Source organism: Macaca thibetana, chromosome 16 (assembly GCF_024542745.1).
Source record: "Macaca thibetana thibetana isolate TM-01 chromosome 16, ASM2454274v1, whole genome shotgun sequence".
Lineage (NCBI taxonomy): Eukaryota > Metazoa > Chordata > Mammalia > Primates > Cercopithecidae > Macaca > Macaca thibetana.
Genome location: NC_065593.1, coordinates 56,527,071 through 56,545,059, shown reverse-complemented (window position 1 = coordinate 56,545,059; position 17,989 = coordinate 56,527,071). Strand labels below are relative to the sequence as shown.

Below are 17,989 nucleotides of genomic sequence, written 5' to 3'. Positions count from 1 at the left end.
ATGAAAACATTCTAAAATCAGAGTCGTACAACCTTGGAAATGTACAAAAGGCCACCAGATTCTACACTTTAAATGGTTGATTTTTATGGTGCGTGTCTTTTTCCCTCAATGAAGCTGTTTGAAAAAGAAAGGGGGGAAAGAGAGGAAGAGAGAGAGGTGCCAGTGGGGGAGGAAAAGAGGAAGAGGAACCTCACAGAGCAGAGTCCAGGTAGAACCGAAAACAGGATCCTGCGGTGCAAGCGGCATGGCGTGCGCTGTGCTGCCCTGTGTGCTGCCCTGTGTGCTGCCTGGTGCTGCCCTGTGCCCTGCCTGGTGCTGCCCTGTGCCCTGCCCGGTGCTGCCCTGTGCCCTGTGCCCTGCCCGGTGCTGCCCTGTGTGCTGCCCGGTGCTGCCCTGTGTGCTGCCCTGTGCCCTGCCTGGTGCTGCCCTGTGCCCTGTGCCCTGCCCGGTGCTGCCCTGTGCCCTGTGCCCTGCCCGGTGCTGCCCTCTGTGCTGCCTGGTGCTGCCCTGTGCCCTGTGCCCTGCCCGGTGCTGCCCTGTGCCCTGCCCGGTGCTGCCCTGTGTGCTGCCCTGTGCCCTGCCTGGTGCTGCCCTGTGTGCTGCCCTGTGCCCTGCCTGGTGCTGCCCTGTGCCCTGTGCCCTGCCCGGTGCTGCCCTGTGCCCTGCCCGGTGCTGCCCTGTGCCCTGCCCGGTGCTGCCCTGTGCCCTGCAGGTGAGCCGTCGTGGCTCGCTGCAATTTCACTTTGTTGTGTCAGGACAGAGAAAAAGACGAAGTTGGCATGAAGCGCAGGTTTGGGGCTTTTCCCCCAGTTGGTAAAGGGGCTGACAGACAGGCTGCGTGTGGCGTGAGTGTGTGTCGCAGGCATTTTGTTTAACCAGAATGATGAGGGTGCGTCGAGGCCGTCCCAGAGAGCTCAGGTCGTAGATTATTCTGGATCCAGACGAGGAGGAGTTCCGCTTTCTGAATACGTGCGGCCTCCTCCACAGATGAAACGAGGAGAACTCCTGAAAACTGGCAGCCTGTCTTTCCTGGAAGGAAGTGGTGTTGGCAGCCGGGGAAATCGCCTTTGTTTTGTTTGGGGTGAGGGGATGGCAGCAGGACTGAGGCTTCATGCCCGGTGGTGCCCAAAAGCACATTTTCAAAGTGGAAAATACAGGACTTAGTGGAGGAATACGCAAAGGAGAGAAGCGTGGGCTCCTCCCCGGGAGCCACTCGTCGGAGAGCCGGAACCTGTGTCTGCATCAAACTGTCCAGGGAAGACGTGCTCGGCCCCCAGGGCTGCAGTGCACCCACCCCCCACACACTGGTGCTTGAGGGGTTGTGCTGGAGCAAATCAGAGAATCAGGAGGTCCCTGTTGGTGGACCCAGGAGTGGGAAGAGCACGGCTGCCCGAAGTCTTGGCACCAACAGGGAGAGAACAGTCTCCAGTAAGTGGAGGCACCGCGCGTGGCGGTGGCATTGTGAGAAGTGCACCATGGAGTTGTTTTTGGGTTTTAGAAAACTTTCAGGAGCTCAGAAACAGAGCACAGAGCTCATGACTCGAGGCAAGCTCAGAGCACGATGTGAGGACCACTTCATTCGGAGACCAGGAACCCGGTGCTGTGAGGGCTTCGGGTCCCCTGGCTGTCACTGAAGCCAAAACCGCAGGAGGAGCTGCCAGAGCATATGCAGAAGGAAGAGGAAGGAGCTGGAGAACGTGACGTTGCTAATCCCAGACGAAAGTGTTTGCAGGAGCCAGGTGGGAACTCCTGGAGACAGCAGGGCAAGCAGGTGGAGGGCGGCTTCTCAGTTGTCTCCGTACATGAGACTTCATCCAGCGCCTTCGCTCGCCCATTCATCCACCTGGCATTTACAGAACGCCGCTGGTGTACGGGGGGAGCACAATAGCCTGACATCTTGGTCCCTCCTCAGAGGTGGCCGGCCCAGAGCCTGGACATCCGGCTCACCAATACTCCAGTCCGTCAAAAGGACAAAAGGACACAGACCAAGGGGAAGGGACCTGCTGGCCACAGGTGGGGCTGAAATGGGTTGAAATGTGTTACATAACTCACATCTCATGGGTTCATAACTATCTCTCCCCCCAAAAAAGAAGAAAACAACAACAACAAAAAAAGAAAAAGCTGGAAACCAGAGAGAATGATGCTGGGAACCAAGTCATTCTCCTGAAAATGCGTAAATGAAGGCAACAGGTGCTCCTCCTGCCTTTCCCGGACGCATCGTGACCAATCAGGAAGTTCTCATGGAGAACCCGGCTGACAGATGCGAGAGGAGTGGTAAGATTTGCTGTGGGCAGCTCAGGACCGTGTGCCGGCGGCAACACCGAGAGCTCCTTGAGGGACACGCTGGGAAGCACACGGGCCTGTGGACTCACTCCTGCCAAGAAACAAAGCTTATGTTGCCAACCTCTGGGTCTGTCCCAGGGTCCCCCCGGCTCGGGGGAGCATGCAGGTGGCCCTGGGGGGTGCAGCCTGCAGTGCAGGAGGGAGGGACTCCACAGGGCAAACACCCAGCTCCTTTAGCAGAGAGAAAGGGAGAAGAGCGTTAACAACTAGTTGGGGAATTCTGGATATTGACTGTTTATTTGAATTTTTTTTTTTTTTTGAGACAGAGTGTCACTCTTGTTGCCCAGGCTGGAGTGCAGTGGCACGATCTCAGCTCACTGCAACCTCCGCCTCCTGGGTTCAAGCGATTCTCCTGCCTCAGCCTCCCAAGTAGCTGGGATTACAGGCGCACATCACCACACCCGGCTAATTTTGTATTTTTAGTAGAGATGGGATTTCACCATGTTGGCCAGGCTGGTCTCAAACTCCTGAGCTCAGGTGATCCGCCCTCCTCAACCTCCCACAGTGCTGGGATTACCAGTGTGAGCCGCGTGCCCAGACTGTTTATTTGGTTTTTAGGTGTGACAGTGTTATTGTGGTTACCCTCTTTAATACTCCGGTTACCCTCTTTAATACTCCGGTTACCCTCTTTAATACTCCTTGCATTTCAGCAACATTTGCAGGGAAAATGATGTAACGTGTGGGATTTGCTTTTCCGTGTAGGAGAGAGTGGGGTATGGATGAGCAAGACGGGCGAGTATTGGTAATTACTGAAGTCGGGGGACTGGACACTGGGGTTTGTCTTACTATTTTCTCTACTTTTGTATTATGTTTGAAAGTTTTAATAACACAAATGTATCAACATTGAGGACCTTGTAGAGCCCACCTGCTGGCGAACCTGTACACGTGCGTGGGGCAGATGAAGCGAATGAGAAGACGGCCTAACGTGGTACCTAAGAAACGCTGCGAGAGAGCTGGGGAGGAGCGTGGGGGCTGTCAGGTTAGAGGGGTGGCCGCACTGAGAAAGCACAGCGCGTGCTTTGGGGGTGGGGGTCCAGCCAAGAAGCCGCACGGCGGAGGCCACGGCTGGGACAGGAGCTGCCACGGCCCAAGGGGAGCGGGGAGGAGGCCCCTAGCCCTGGTTGGTCCTGGGGAGACTGTGGACCAGGTGGGTGGGACACGGAGCCCCTGGAGGGCTCGGGCAGCCGTGGCACCATCTGGGGGCTTGTTGGAGGCACAGGGAGAGCTGTTGACCAGGCAGAGCCCATGCCGCGGGCTGGGGCTGGGGCTGGCGCTGGGGCTGGGCTGGGCTGGGGGGTTTGTGTGTGTGGAGCCTCAATCCATTCACAGGAGCCCGAGGAAGAGGAGCATCCTCTGGCCGCTGCCCAGGGCCCGTGAAGGCTCCTCCCTGGGAAGCAGCCTGAGAGAACCCCTGGCCCAGGGGCCCTGACGGCGCCTGCAACCTCTGGGCTGTGGTCTCCCCGAGCCGCCCCATCCCCTATCCCTGTCCGCCCTCCTTCCGGCCACGCGGCCCCACATCTCTGCTCTCCAAGGGCTCGTGGTGCCTGAAGCCGACACTCTGCGTCCTGCACACCCAGAGGTCGATCCTTCTCGTTCCCAGTGCTTCAGAACAGAGCTGGCCGCGCCTGCGGCAGGAGCAGCTCCCGCTGACAGGTACCTGCAGCCTCCTGCACGGGAAAAGCGCCGCATCCATTGTGTGAGGAGCTAGAGCAGCTCTTTGGCATCCGGTACAGGCCTTGGAATACTTCAGGGAAAACCAATGATTTCGCCTCAGAATGGCTGCGGTCAGACTTGCTGGCAGGAGGCTCCCCCAGGCTCTCAACTTGTGGCTCCTGGTCCCTTTGCCTGCCCCACCCCTGGGTTCTGTGCAGGCCTAGGTCCTTGAAGAACTGAAATTCTAGCTCAACCTCAGCAACTCTGCAGCCATTCGCTGGAAATTTGCTAAGAGAATAAATTGAGACACAGCGAGGTGAATGGGCTGCGTTGGTTTATTTTTACCACGCGCTTAGTGCTATAAAGACGTCACCATAACTCGGGAGTGTGCAGGCATCAGTAGGAAATACGTGCGTGTGGCAGGTGACGCAGGCTACACCCTTGTCCTTGAACCCCTGGCTTCCTGCACCTGCAGCAGGTGGAGCCCGGCTTGACTCCAGCCCTGACGATGGACCTGGGTACAGAGGGGACCCCTGGTGACCTGCGAGGTTCAACCTTCAGTCCCTTCACGCAGGGAACATGCGGGGCTGTCACTCCTGAGGGAAGTTCTGAGTCTGTTTCTCTGGGGATTTGCCAGGGGAGAAGGTCGTCCACCTGTCAGCCGGTAAGAGGGTTCCCTGCGTGTGAGGACAACTTCCTATCAAAGCCAGCAGCTTGCACAGCATTTGCTCAGGTTCTCTGAATGGATTAGTCATTCATTCATTCGCCCTGTGCCCCTGGCCCACTGAACGCTGGGGGCAGCGGAGGCAGCTCTGGCCAGTGGGGAGTCACACGACTGTGGGGGGCAGTCAGCCTGGGGAGCTTGGGCAGTGTAGGGCACCGTGACCAGGGAGGGTCTACTTCTTGCAACAGCCCCTTTCCCTTTGCACAGAAAATAAGCTGAGGACAAGAACAGTGGCGTGGCTGGCATGGCTGGCGCTGCTCAGGGCCTCTGTTGTTCAGCTGGGCTCGCACCTGAGGCTGACCCCTGGTCTCTGGGACAAGCTGATGGCCATCAGATGCCACAACCCCTGTCTGGACAGGCCCTGAGGACATGTCCCACCTCAAGGAGCTCAGAGAGGATGGTGGAGTGTCTGGGTCGGAGGTCAGGACCCACCTTGCACCAGCGGGCTTGGGTTTAATCGTTTACCTAGGAGGTCGAGGATCATCCTGGCTTAAGTCCAGGGCACACCACAGCAGAATCTACCCTTTGGGAGTTCGTAAAGAGCGTGCCTCGTTCTGGCCTCGTGGGGGTCGCCAGCTCTCCCAGCGTCCTGCTCTTCTCTGAGTGACCACTGTCCTCGGTCTGATGGACGCCTGGGCATCTATTTCTATGAAACAGCCTGTTTGTTTCCGTGTTTCAAATATTTGTGTTTATTATGGAGGAGACATTACTTTTTCATGGAATTCTGAAGACTGTCTTTTTTGAAGGATAAGCAGGTTTTGGACAATTTGCAATTCTTACAAGTGTCTGTAAATTTACATTACTGTTATGAATGAGAAGACCCTTCTGATATTCAGACGCCTGGTTAAATATTGGCTCGTCACTGATGCCTGCAGCCCAGCGGGGCTTTGTGCTGGTTTGAAGTGTGCATGGTTCGTAGCACAGTCGGCCTGACAGCTGTGCATGGACATTCCCCTCCCAGTGCAGAGGCTTCTCTTTGGCACAAGCTTCAACCGTAAATCCAGAAACAAGCTTGTTGGCTTTGGATTTCATAGGCCAGCTAAGTAACCCCCCATATCTGAGGACTGATTTAAATGTACTTTTAATTTTGTCCAAAAATAAGAAAATCGATAAAGCAAGCAACAGCAGACATCATCACTTACGGGAAGTGCCTGGGGACAACAAAGTCGGCCTAAAGGACGCTGCTCCCAGAGGCAGGCAACGGCCCCTCAGGGCACAGACGCTTGGACTCCACCGGCCTCCCTGAGCAGCAGCGGCCATGACCAGGTCCCTGTGTGTGGCCCTTGGTCCTGTTCGTGTTCAGACCACAGCCTGCAGCTGTCCTCGCGGCCCCAGGCAGACACTGACCCCAGGGCACTGAGAGGTTCAATGAACGGCAGGCACCACACGTGAGGGGCTGAGTGCAAGAGCTCAGGCGTCCTCTCCCAGAGCCCTCCCACCCTGGAAGGGTGGGGTGTGGGATTCCTAGGGTGGCGGGTCCCCTACCAGGTTACTTAAGGGCCTGTGTTCACTGCCTGGGCCTGAAAGCCAGGTGGTGAGCCGAGGCCCTGGTGCCCAGGCCAGGAGCAGGTGTCCCTGAGAACCCAAAGATCCCGGAGAGGATCTGAGAACCCACCGAGGAAACAGTCGCATCACACACACGGGAGGCAAAGCCAGAAAATCAACTTAAAACAGTTTAGAGAAAGGAGGAGGTGCAGGTCTCAGAGCTGTCCTGCCACCGTGCAGCAGGGCGCTGGGTAAATCCTGAGCAACACGTCGACTCGTCAGACACCGTGGACTCTTCTGGGTCATTCTTTGCTCTTTTGACCCTTCCCAGTTTGGGAGGGGGGACGTTACAGTCCCAAGTTTTTCTCGTAAAGGGGTGTCCCCTACAGGACGCACCCTTGAGATCACAGGGACCTGGAGCCCTTTCCAGGGGGTTCCAGAACAACGCTGTGAAACACTCGTTCATCTGATTCGTATTTGTTGAATTCCTGCTACGTACCAGTCACTCGAAAGCATAACACGGTGCTGGTTGTTCTGCAGACTCCACCCGGGCGTCTGGGCACCGGGAGAGCACCTCACACCGCTGAGCTGGGCCGGCAGGTCGTTCTCTCTGATTCGCCATCAGCCCTGCAAGACCTGCCGTAGGAAGAGGAGTCTGAGTGAGAAAGGGGCAGATCCTGGAGCCGGGAAGGGATGGGGGAGGGCACTGACGCCCTGTGGGCTGACTGTTCCCTGGTGCTGCTCAGGAGTCCCCGTGGGGCCTCACATGTGCAGTGGGATGTGCTGTAGGTTTACGGGATCCCAGCGCCAGACAGAGTGAGAGGAACGGGACATTCACACTGGTGTCCGTGGGTCCCGCCTGTTGCCTCTCAGACCTCTCACCGAGCTTCTTGACGGGGCTTCCCAGACACTGGGCTCCTGGACCTGTGTCCAAAGGAGCATGGACTCTGGCCGGGGCTGCTAAAGCTTCAGACAACTGTCCGGCACGGCTGCAGTGGAGTGGAGCTGAGGCAACCCCAGGGGTGCCGCCCAGAGGCAGCTTCCTGAGAAAAAGAAGTTGCTGTTGTTTGAAACCACTGAGGTTTTGCAGCAACAAGGGAGTGAGCGCTGATCTCCACCACGCCTGGGGCCGGGGCCGGCCGGGACGAAGGGTGGCTGTTTCCCGTGCGGATCCTGTAGGTGGGGTTCACCGTCACTGGGAGGCCTCCTTCTGGGGACTTCACAATCGTTGCTTTATTCACCTCGAGGGGTCCTGTGAGGCGAGCCCTTGCTCCTCCCTTATTTAAGCATTTTAAATAATGGGTTTACGCATTTCCAACTTCAAAATGTATTACAAAATCTTCACTCCTCCCACCTCCTCTCCCATCTGCTCAGTCCTGCCTCTCACAAGAGGCAGCCGTTGTGACTGGTTCTCAGGAGACTTCCCAGAGGTCCTCGAATGCACCATGCCGTTCAACACAAACACACATTCCCCGGACTTTTGTACAAATGGCAGGATGCTACGATGCTTTTCTGCTTGTTACTTTAAAATGTTTAAATTTTCTTTCATTTTTATAACAGACTTTATTTTTAGGGCAGTGTTAGGTCTACAGAAAATTGAGGGATTGTGGAGAGAGCTCCCACATACCCACGTCCAGTTTCTCCCTACTGACAGCGCATGTTAGAACGACGCATTGTTACAGTTAACGACCCCATGTTGACACATCATTGTTAGCTAAAGTCTAGTTTATTCATGTCCTTAGTTTCCCCTAAACGCTCTTTCTCTGTCCCAGGACCCATCCAGGGTCCCACGTGACATTTTGTCCCTGTCTCCATAGGCCTCTCTGGGCCGGGCAGTTCTCAGACCAGCTTTCGGTGATGGGGACGGTTTTCAGGAGGCCTGGGTGGTGTTTTGTCGACTGCCTCTCTACTGGAATTGTTCTGATGTGTTTCTCGTGGTAAAACTGGGGTTTGGGGCTTGGGGAGGATGACCCCAGAGGTGAAGTGCTCTGCTCACCCCATCACGTGAGGGACTCACACACCGGCACGGATGCTCGCTGTGGACACGGGCCTCGGCCATCCGGCTGGGGTGAGTCGGTCAGGTCTCCCCGAGGTGATGTGAACCCTTTCCTTCCCTCTCCATACTTTTGGGAAGGAAGTCAGTCTACAAACAGCCCACACTTGAGGGTTGCGTATTTATGTTTAATTTAATATTATTTCTTAGAAATCTTTTCATATGACTACAAAGAGAGCTTCGTGTTCTCTTTTACACCTCATAGTATTCTATTGTATGCACCTGCTGTGACATTTGACCGGTCCTCTGCTTGATGTGCATTTAGGACGTAAGTAGCATTGAAGACACATACTTTTTTTTTTTTTTTTTTTTTTTTTTTTTGAGACGGAGTCTCACTCTGTCACCCAGGCTGGAGTGCAGTGGTGCGATCTCGGCTCACTGCAAGCTCCGCCTCCCGGGTTCACACCATTCTCCTGCCTCGACCTCCTGAGTAGTTGGGACTGCAGGTGCCTGCCACCACACTCGGCTAATTTTTTTGTATTTTTAGTAGAGACGGGGTTTCACCGTGTTAGCCAGGATGGTCTCGATCTCCTGACCTCGTGATCCGCCCGCCTCGGCCTCCCAAAGTGCTGGGATTACAGGCATGAGCCTCTGCTTCCAGCCGAAGACACATACTTTTAAAAATATTATTTTTACATTGATTTGGTAAATTCTTAGAATTGCTGGATCAGAGCCAGATGCACTTGCAATTTTGCTAAATGCTGTGAGCTCCCCTCCACTGAAGCTTGTGCCGCTCCGTGCTCCCACCAGCAGCCGGCAAGTTTGGCTTTCATCAAGCAGAGGTATGAGAACTGGTATCTCAGTGAAGTTTTAATCTGTAATTTACCTTTTGATGAATGACTTTGAGCATCTCTTATGATAAGGGGTCATTTTGATTCATTTTTTTGTGAACAGTTTGTTCGTTGATCTGTTAGAGTTCCTTGGCAATAAAGATTAGCTCTCCGTCTGAGACAGGAATTGCTTGCATATTTTCCCCCGGTGTCATTTGTCTTTCAACTTTGTTTTGTTGTAGGTGTTTTGACCATGAAAACATATTTTGGGTAAAAACTTTTCATCTGTTGTGCAGCTTCTGGGCTTTGTGGCGGGATGTGGAAGGGCTTCCCCAGGCTGGGTCCTGGGGGCCCCACGCGCGCTGCATTCTGCGGTTTTCTCCCTGGCGTTCACACCGTGGCCCTGTAGGGTCCTGCTGGGGGCTGGGGTGAGGTGTGATCTCACTGAAGGTGGTCACCTAGTGTTTGAACCTCGTTACCAATAATTCGTCTTTTCAACACTGACTTAAGGTGCTGCCTTTGCCACATACCAGCAGCTCATACACGCATTGAGGTTTTTTTTCTGAACTATATTCTGTTCCATGAGTCTGGCTGGGCAGGTGCCAGGAGGTAGTTGATACCTTGCGCCTGTTTTGCGGACTGGAACACTGAGATAGAGGCAATATCTTGCCCGTGGCCTGACAGCGGAGTGGCGCCAAGCTTCAGGCCCCAGGGTCCCATCACGCGCCCCCTCTTCCTGCCTCTGTGTTTATCATCAGGGTCCCTTCTTCCTCTCACTGGTCATCGTCAGGAATGACTAGAAGGCAAAGCATCCCAGTTGCTTATCTGTGAGCTCACACCAGAAAGGCACCAAGTTGTCCAGGGGCTCACGGAGACGCCGCGTGGTACCGACAGGCCTCGACGCTTCTCCCCGGAGGGAACTGTTTCTGTTGAGAACTTCACCAGACGGTTCTCTAACTCGAGGTGGAAGTTCGAGGTGGTCATTGCCTTCTGCTGCTCCTACACCCCCGCCAGCCGCCCGGCCTCGCACATCTGGGGTGCTCTCTGCCCCTCCCTGCTGGGATTTCCGCACCCATCGCCCACCTGTGGATGCACAGCACCTGCTCCGTGTCAGTCCTCTCGGAGACGTCCTGACCCTGCAGGCAGACTCGATGGCGTCGTCTCTTGAGGACCGCTGGCCTCCTCATGCAGCTTCTGTGGGACTGAAATAAGGTGTCTGCACGTCTCCATCTGCCAGCTGAGCCCAGAACACCTTGAAGCCAGGGCTAAGCTCTGTTTCTCGGCGTCCCCAGGGGTCAGAACTGCAGTGACTGACTACTCAGGGAACTGACTGAGGGGCCTCATGGCTTTTAGACTGTTTTATGAATTGCAGGTATTTGTTCAGCTTAAGACAAGCTGCATGCGTGTGCAGTTTTATTTAACTTCTGAATACCTGGCCTTCTGTCTGAGTCTGACTTCTGTGTTGCTGCATAACAAAGGTGGCTGAGCGTTGTCTGGCGCGGGAGGAGTCTCTACGGGACCTTCCTGAGTCCTCGCTGCCCCACTTCTCCCCACACCCCTATGTGCCCAACACCCTACACCCGCCGAGGCCCAACTGGGCAGAATTACCAAGCAGGTGAGGCGGGTTGGCCATTCTCCCCAAAGTACCGTTCGTCGAGTCTCTTTCCTCATCCCTGTTCTCCCAGCTCGTGGTCAGCTGACCCCTCGGGTGTGTTAGTGACTCTGGCTTGGCTGTTTTTCCCAAGCTATGATACCCAGCTCCTCCCGGTGCCGCCTGCAAATCCGTCCACCCTGGTGTCTGAAGTTGGCCTGTGGTCTTTGGCCAGGGGCTGTGGAAGGGCCTCCGGGGACTGAGGGTCTGGACCCATTTGGGGTCATTGAGAGTAAATCTACTTGTTAACGGGGCATCTTCCTCGACCCATTCCTCAGGGCCCCACATCCATGCTCACCAACTGCACACGCAGACCAGGAGGTGCATGAGCTGAAGTCTGTGGGCCACCGAGTCGTGGCCTCAGAAGGAGCCACAGTCCACCAGGCCGTGGATCTCAACACGTGGTGGGGAGAGGGCCCGACACGGCCACATCAGTACAAGTGGCTTTCGTAAAGTGCACGTCTCACACGCACAGCCTATGCGTGGCTCCTCCCAGGCGCCCACACCTGTGGGTTGTTCCACAGCGGCAGCGTCTCGCGCAGATGCCAGGTGGCGCTGACGGAGGCTCGGGCGCAGGCTGCAGTGCCACGGCTTTCTCAGGGAAACCGGTTTGTCTTAGCTGTGTCTTCTTAGGGAGTTACCTGCCAGGCGCATTAAAAGCACCATGCCGCATGGCACAGAGTGATGACAAATTCCTTCAAGAAAAAGGAACCCTAAAAGCGTAAGAACTCGAAGGTCTGGTCTGTGCTGGTGCAATTTGTCCTGGGCATGGGTAGGGTCTGCCCAGCGTCACTCCAGCTGCAGGCTGGGAGCTCCTTGGAGCCCAGTCACTCCCAGCCCCCATCCTGCACCCCCACACCCGACTCTGGCCTGCATGATTAAAGCGTTGGGGAATGAAAGGGGGGAATTGGAGGGCAGCTGCAGCTAGCCATGAACAAGGATGCACTTCTCCTGGTGAACGATGCTTGTTGGGTGCCCTGTCCCCTAAGGATATCTGAGTAAGAGCCAGACAGATGGGAGAAATTTGGGGATTAGGAGACCCTCAGTTTCTCATCCCTGTGGAACTACATGGAGCTTATTCTGAAAATCACCTTCTCCTGCCTCCTCTGAGGTGACTTAAGAACTCCGTTCCCCTCTAACCTGGGCTTCATGGGCCCTTCCGTGGAACCCCAGGCCGCTGGCTGCCTGGACTGACCATGTCCACTTGTGTCAGCCAACACGTGAGCCTGAGAGGCTGGAGCTCAGAATACACCCTGGGGCATGGGGACAAGTCCTGGGCAGTGGCTGGAGCTCTGTTTGTCATTTTCCTTCAACCAGCAAGTGTGTCTGAGCCAAAATAGAAGGATGGAGCAGACATTCAGAAGCATCTCTCCTGAAGACAGGCCAGCGTCCAGCTTCCTGTCACTCACTGAAGAGCACTGGGCGCCCGCGGGGGCTGCGTGGGCTGCTGCACGAGAGCTACAGTGAGCAGACAGGCAACGTCCCACTGCTCCAGGGACGCGTGTTCTACTGGGGCAGAGACAACAGCAACAAGCAGACAAGAAACGCCGCAGAGTGCTGTGTGCCAGGTGATGCTCAGGGTGGCCATGTGGGCACCTGTGTCAGAGTACCAGGTGCCAGGTGTCAGGTGCTGTGTGCCGGGTGATGCCCAGGGCAGCCGTGTGAGCACGTGTGTCAGGCGGGCTGCTGGGTGCTGGGGGTCGCTGCCTCACCCCTAGGGCTGAGGGGCAGTGGGTTGCTGGGCTCCCCATGGGGGTGACAAACCTGGCAGTGAGGGACGGCCATGCAGACACGTTTTGGGTACTGAGCATCCCTGGTGGTGGAAGCCCTCCCATGCCGGGCTGTGGGGCAGGGCTCTGAGAGAGGACGCAGGATACCCCCTGCATGCCTGTCTCTGCAGATCAGCTTCACCTGCCCCCACCCTGGCCCGTGCTGCTCAATCTGCCGCCATTAGACCCACCTGCCCCCACCCTGGCCCACACCGCTCAATCTCCCGCCATTAGACCCACGTGGTTTCTTGGTGATTAAACGTGTGTGTTGCTCTCTGTACATCCACGAACTGCAGAAAGAAGTTTTTCTCATTGCTGTGCTAAATGAAAGTGTAACTTTTTTTTTTTTTTTTTCTTTTTTTTTTCGGAGTCTGCTGTGCTGGAAATGGCCGGATCTCAGTGTTCACGCCATTCTCCTTTCCCGAGTAGCTGGGAAAGGCGCCTGCCACAGTAGAGACACTCTCGATCTCCTGACCTCGTGATCCGCCCGTCTCGGCCTCCCAAAGTGCTGGGATTACAGGCTTGAGCCACCGCGCCCGGCCGAAAGTGTAACTTTTTAAAAACAGTGACACTATTCCTGCACGAGAGAACTGTGACTGGATTCCGCCAGGGAGGAGCTGTGACCAGCGGGGCGGAGACGGGGGAGGGAAGAGCCGGCGTCACCTCCAGGCCTCCTGTGCCCGAGGGGAGGAAGAGCCTTTGTCCCCGGCCACAGGTGAGGAGGAGGCTGGGCTGCCCCCATAGGGAATGCAGGTCCATTCAAATGCACCCAGGGATGACTCATCCCCGGCCAGCTGCTCTGGCTTGCAAGGCCCGGGGTCTCAGAGCTGGGGGCTGCAGTGGGCACAGCAGCTCTCTACTTTCGAGAGATCATCCACAGCCGCATCAAGATCCCTGGTCACCATAAAATTTAACTTTATAACTTACTGATAGTAAATTATAAACAAAAGCCTCATAATTTACAGGCTTGTTGACTACTGAGTACTCGTGAATGGAGTACGGTTGCTTACTGTACCAAAACTGTACAGGTGAGAATCACCGCATCGGTGAGAGCTGCGGCCGCATCTGATCTAGATGCAGCAGCTGAAGGTCGGGAGTGCTTGTGGCTCACCTGTCTCAGGCTACGGAGCCCTCCTCGCAACCTTGCGGAGTACGGTTTCCTCCAGTGACTTGCCTGTATTTCATCTCTTCCCTGGTGGAACAGGTCACCCTGCAAACGTGGTTCATTAGTACCCTGGGGGAACGTCCCGGGGGAACGTCCTGGGGGACTGAGTGGATTATGAGGGAAAAGCAAGCAGGACAGTGAAAGGGGAAGAGACCAGGCCGAGGACACCCCAGGGCTGAAGTGAAAGATCCCTGATGGGCAGGGGTGGCGTGACCGGGCTCCCAAGATCGGGTCCTGATCCGGGTTTTCGTGTAGCAAGGTCACGTGTGGAGACCGGGGCCCCGGGGCTGTGGGCCGGGGTGACGCTGCCATGCGTGGGGGAAAGGGTGGCAAATTGTGGCCTCGGTCTCTTCCGAACTTTCCAGTTCAGTTGCTTTTTAAAAAGGTGCTCAGCCTTCCTTTTCAGGCCAACTTTAGTGTGACCTCTTCATCTTGGGGTGGGGCGGGTGGCTTGTTACGGGGGAAGGTATCACAAGGAGGGAGATGGTGTGGTTCGGTCAGGGTGGGGGGAGGGAAAGGGCTTCAACCTCTTCTCAGAACAAATGTTCTCCTAACTTGTGCCTCATGCCAGTTCACTGTGTTAAGAATAGAAAAATGAGCTAAAACCATTGAAAGAAAAATAAGTAAACACATAAAGAACCGAAGGCCCTGAGCGTTCGAGGGTGTGCCAGAGCGTTCGAGGGTATGCCAGAGCGTTCGAGGGTGTGCCAGAGCGTTCGAGGGTGTGCCAGGACCCCCAGGGTTCTTCCAGGGCTTTCCGGGGATTGCGGGCATCCTGGGAACCAAGATGCCCACTGTCGGAGCTTCCACCTTCAGGAAATGCACCTGGTGACTCGGCTGAGCTCTTGCTAAGAACTCCTGTTGCCATGATGAACACCCTTGTTGCGGGGACTGCTCTGTGAAAGGTTCCAGCTCCATCTCCTGCCACAGCCTCAGACCTGGGATATGAACCACTTGGTATCTGGCCATTATCACCCTGATGGTGAACTGGGCACCTTCAATTTCAATATTGAAGCGTCCGTCGCTGGAAACTATATAGACAAGTAGATGTCAGCATAGGTCACAATTGTTCCACCCTTGTCTTAGGTCATTCTTGCCTTGCTGTAAAGAAACACTTGAGACTGGGTAATTTATAAGGAAAAGAGTTTTAATTGACTCACGGTTCTGCAGGCTTTATAGGCACCATGGTGCTGGCAACTGTACAGCTTCCAGGGAGGCCTCCGGCAGCTCACAATCGGGGCAGAAGGTGAAGGAGGAGAAAGCGCGCGGGAGGTGCCACCCACGTAAAACAGCCAGGTCTGTGAGAACTCACCCTCGTGAGGACAGCACAAGGTGCTGCTAAACCATTCACGAGAAATCCACCCCCAGGGTCCAGTCACCTCCACCAGACCCAGCCTTCAATACTGGCGATTACATTTCAACATGAGATTTGGGCGGGGACAAAAATACCAGTTATATCCCCCCTTGAGGCCCTTCTTTTCTGTTTAATTATCTTAGAGATTCAGGGACTCTTAAGGCACGACAGGATCTTAGAAACCCAGCCTTTTCCTTTTGAACACCAGGAAACTGAAGTCTGGAAGAAAGTGGCTTGTCTGAATTTCAGCAGCAGGTTCTAGCAAGCTCTATTCTGTTCTTCTAGGGTGGCACGCTCTACCTCGTCTCATGACCATGATCCTGGAATCCAAGTTTTCAGGGGACTCGGATACAGAGGGGCTGCTCAAAGCTCTGGGCTGGAACCCAGGATAGCAGCCGTGGGTTGCTGGGAAAGTTACAGCCGTTTGCAGGTGTAGACCCCACCCTGCTCCTCAGGACTTCAGTACCCTCACCCAGCCTGTGCGGTCTTATGAGTTGCGAAGAAATTACATCAAGATTAGATGTCTTCTCAGCTGAATTTTTTAAAATTTTTAATGTTGTTCTAATTCAATAATTAAAATTTTTAATTATTTTATGAGACAGGGTCTCACTATATGGCCCAGGGTGGTTTTGAACTCCTGTGCTCAGTCTTCCCACTTTGGCCTCCCAAAGTGCTGAGATTACAGGTATGAGCCACCATGCCCGGCCTCAGCTGAATTTTAAGTCCAATGTTATTCAAATTTTTCCAACTTAATTTTATGAGCTTATTATTTAGTTCAATATGAAAGTCTGCTGCAGACAGTCTAGAACATTCCTATACCCCACTTTATTTTATGAATACAGATGCATTGCTTCCAGAGAAGATATTCGAAAATAAAATTCAGTCTTGCATCAAAAATAGAATATACTGTATTAATGATTGTTGTGTGACAAATTGCCCCAAACCTTAGTGGGTTAAATAGGAGATGATTATCTCCTGGTTTCTATGGGCCAGGAACCTTGGCATGGCCTTAACTGGGCTCTGCAGTGCAGGGTCTCTCTCAAGACTGTCAGGTGTCAGCTGAGACTGCAGTCATCTCATGGCTCAACTGGGGCAGAACTTGCTTACAAGCTCACTCATGGCTTGGCAGGGGTTGTTGGGGGTTCCCTAAGGCTGTTCCCCTGAGGGCCGCCGGTCCCCACTGGCCATTCCCCCGAGGGCCGCCGGTCCCCACTGGCCGTTCCCCTGAGGGCCGCCGGTCCCCACTGGCTGTTTGCCGGAGGCTTCTCCTAAGGCGGCTCACAGCACAGCAGCCGGCTTCATCAACATGAAAGGGCGGGAGAGGCTGAGACTGAGAGTGTGTACCTGTAAGCAGGAGAGAGATGGAAGTCTCAGTCTTTTCTAACCTAATCTCAGAAGTGACACTCATCACTTCTGTCATAATCTGTTTGTTAGAAGCAAGTCACTAGGCTCAGCCCACGCACAAGGGGAGGAAACAAAAGGGAGCGAATACCAGGAGGTGGGATCATTAGAAGCCACTTCAGAAGCTGCTGATCACGTATACTCTGATCAAGTTAGGTTTATTCTGGGAATGGGTTAGGGTGGTTCAATAATGGATTATCAACAAAACCATCACATCAACAATTTGTAAAGAATTAAATCATATCAATATATGTTGAAAAGACATGTAATACAACTTAACAGCCATTCCTAATTAGAAAAAATAACTAAGTAAAATGGGAACAGAACGAGACTACTTAAGTGTAATAAAAACCAACCAACAAACCTTTCAGTTAAATTTAGGAGCTAGACAGGGATGCTTTAATTACTATTATTTAACATTGTGTTGGAGATTATAGAAAATGCAGCATAAGAAAACAAAAGGAAATATGTGGTATACAATTGGAAAAGGAAACATCAAACTACCTCTTTTGTGCTGATGACATGAATGTATATCTGCAAAACTCAAGAGATACTAATAACAAACTATTAAAATTAATGAAGAATTTGGTTAGGTGTCTGGATACAAAATAGCTGTATAAAAACCAATAGCTTAAAAAACAAAACAAAACAGTCCAACAAACAAAGAAGTAACTTTCTTTCAACAAAGATGCCAAGAACACACAATGGGGAAAGGCAGTCTGTTTAATAAATGGTGTTGAGAAAACTGTATATCCATGTGAATCTGTATCTCACATCTTTACAAGAATCAACACAAAATGGATTGAAGACATAAGTTGAAGACCTGAAACTATACAACTACTAGAAGAACATATAGGGAAAAATCTCCATGACATTGATATGGGCAGTTATTTCTTGGATATGACCCCAAAGGCTCAGACAACAAAAGCAAAAACAGACAAATGGAATTACATGAAACTAAAAAGCATCTTCACCACAAAGAAAACAATTAATAGAGTGAAGCTGCAACTCACAGACTGAGAAAAAAAATTTGCAAGTCATATATTGTGTAAGGGGCTACTTTTCAAAATATATAAAGGACTCAATAACAAAAATAAAAACCCTGTTAAAAACAAAGGACTTGAATAGACATTTCTCAAAAGAAGACATATAACTGGCCAACAGATGAATGCAAAAATGCTCAACCTTTCTAATCGTTAGAGAAACACAAGTGAAAACCACAGTGAGAGATCTCGTACCTGTTAGGTTGGCTGTGATAGAAAAGATAAAAGATAAGTGTTGGCTAAGATGTGGAGAAAAGGCACAGTGTTGGTGGTGGTGTAAATTAGCATAGCCATTTTGGAAAACAGTAGGAGGTTAGTAAAACTAAAACTAGGCTTATCATTTGTTTCAGCAACCGCACTACCGGGTATACACCCAAAGGAACTGAAATCATCTGTGGAAGAGGCAGCTGCGTTCCCAGGTTCGCTGCCACGTTATCCACAATAGCCAAGGTGTGGAGACAACCTCAGTGTCCGTCAGCAGGTGAATGGATTTTTAAAATGTGGCACACACACAATGCAACACTATTTAGCCTTAAAAACAGGAAATTCTGTCACTTGCAATAACACGAATACATCTG

At 53.2% G+C, this 17,989-nt stretch overlaps 1 long non-coding RNA gene across 1 annotated transcript; it reads left to right on the top strand.

Moving 5' to 3' along the window:
- The first annotated feature begins 894 nt into the window (after positions 1-894).
- On the top strand, positions 895-4,491 carry LOC126938969 (uncharacterized). Its single transcript, XR_007720266.1, has 3 exons — positions 895-1,739; positions 2,091-3,271; positions 3,673-4,491. It is a non-coding gene; the product is annotated as an uncharacterized LOC126938969 (long non-coding RNA).
- Positions 4,492-17,989: the final 13,498 nt, after the last annotated feature.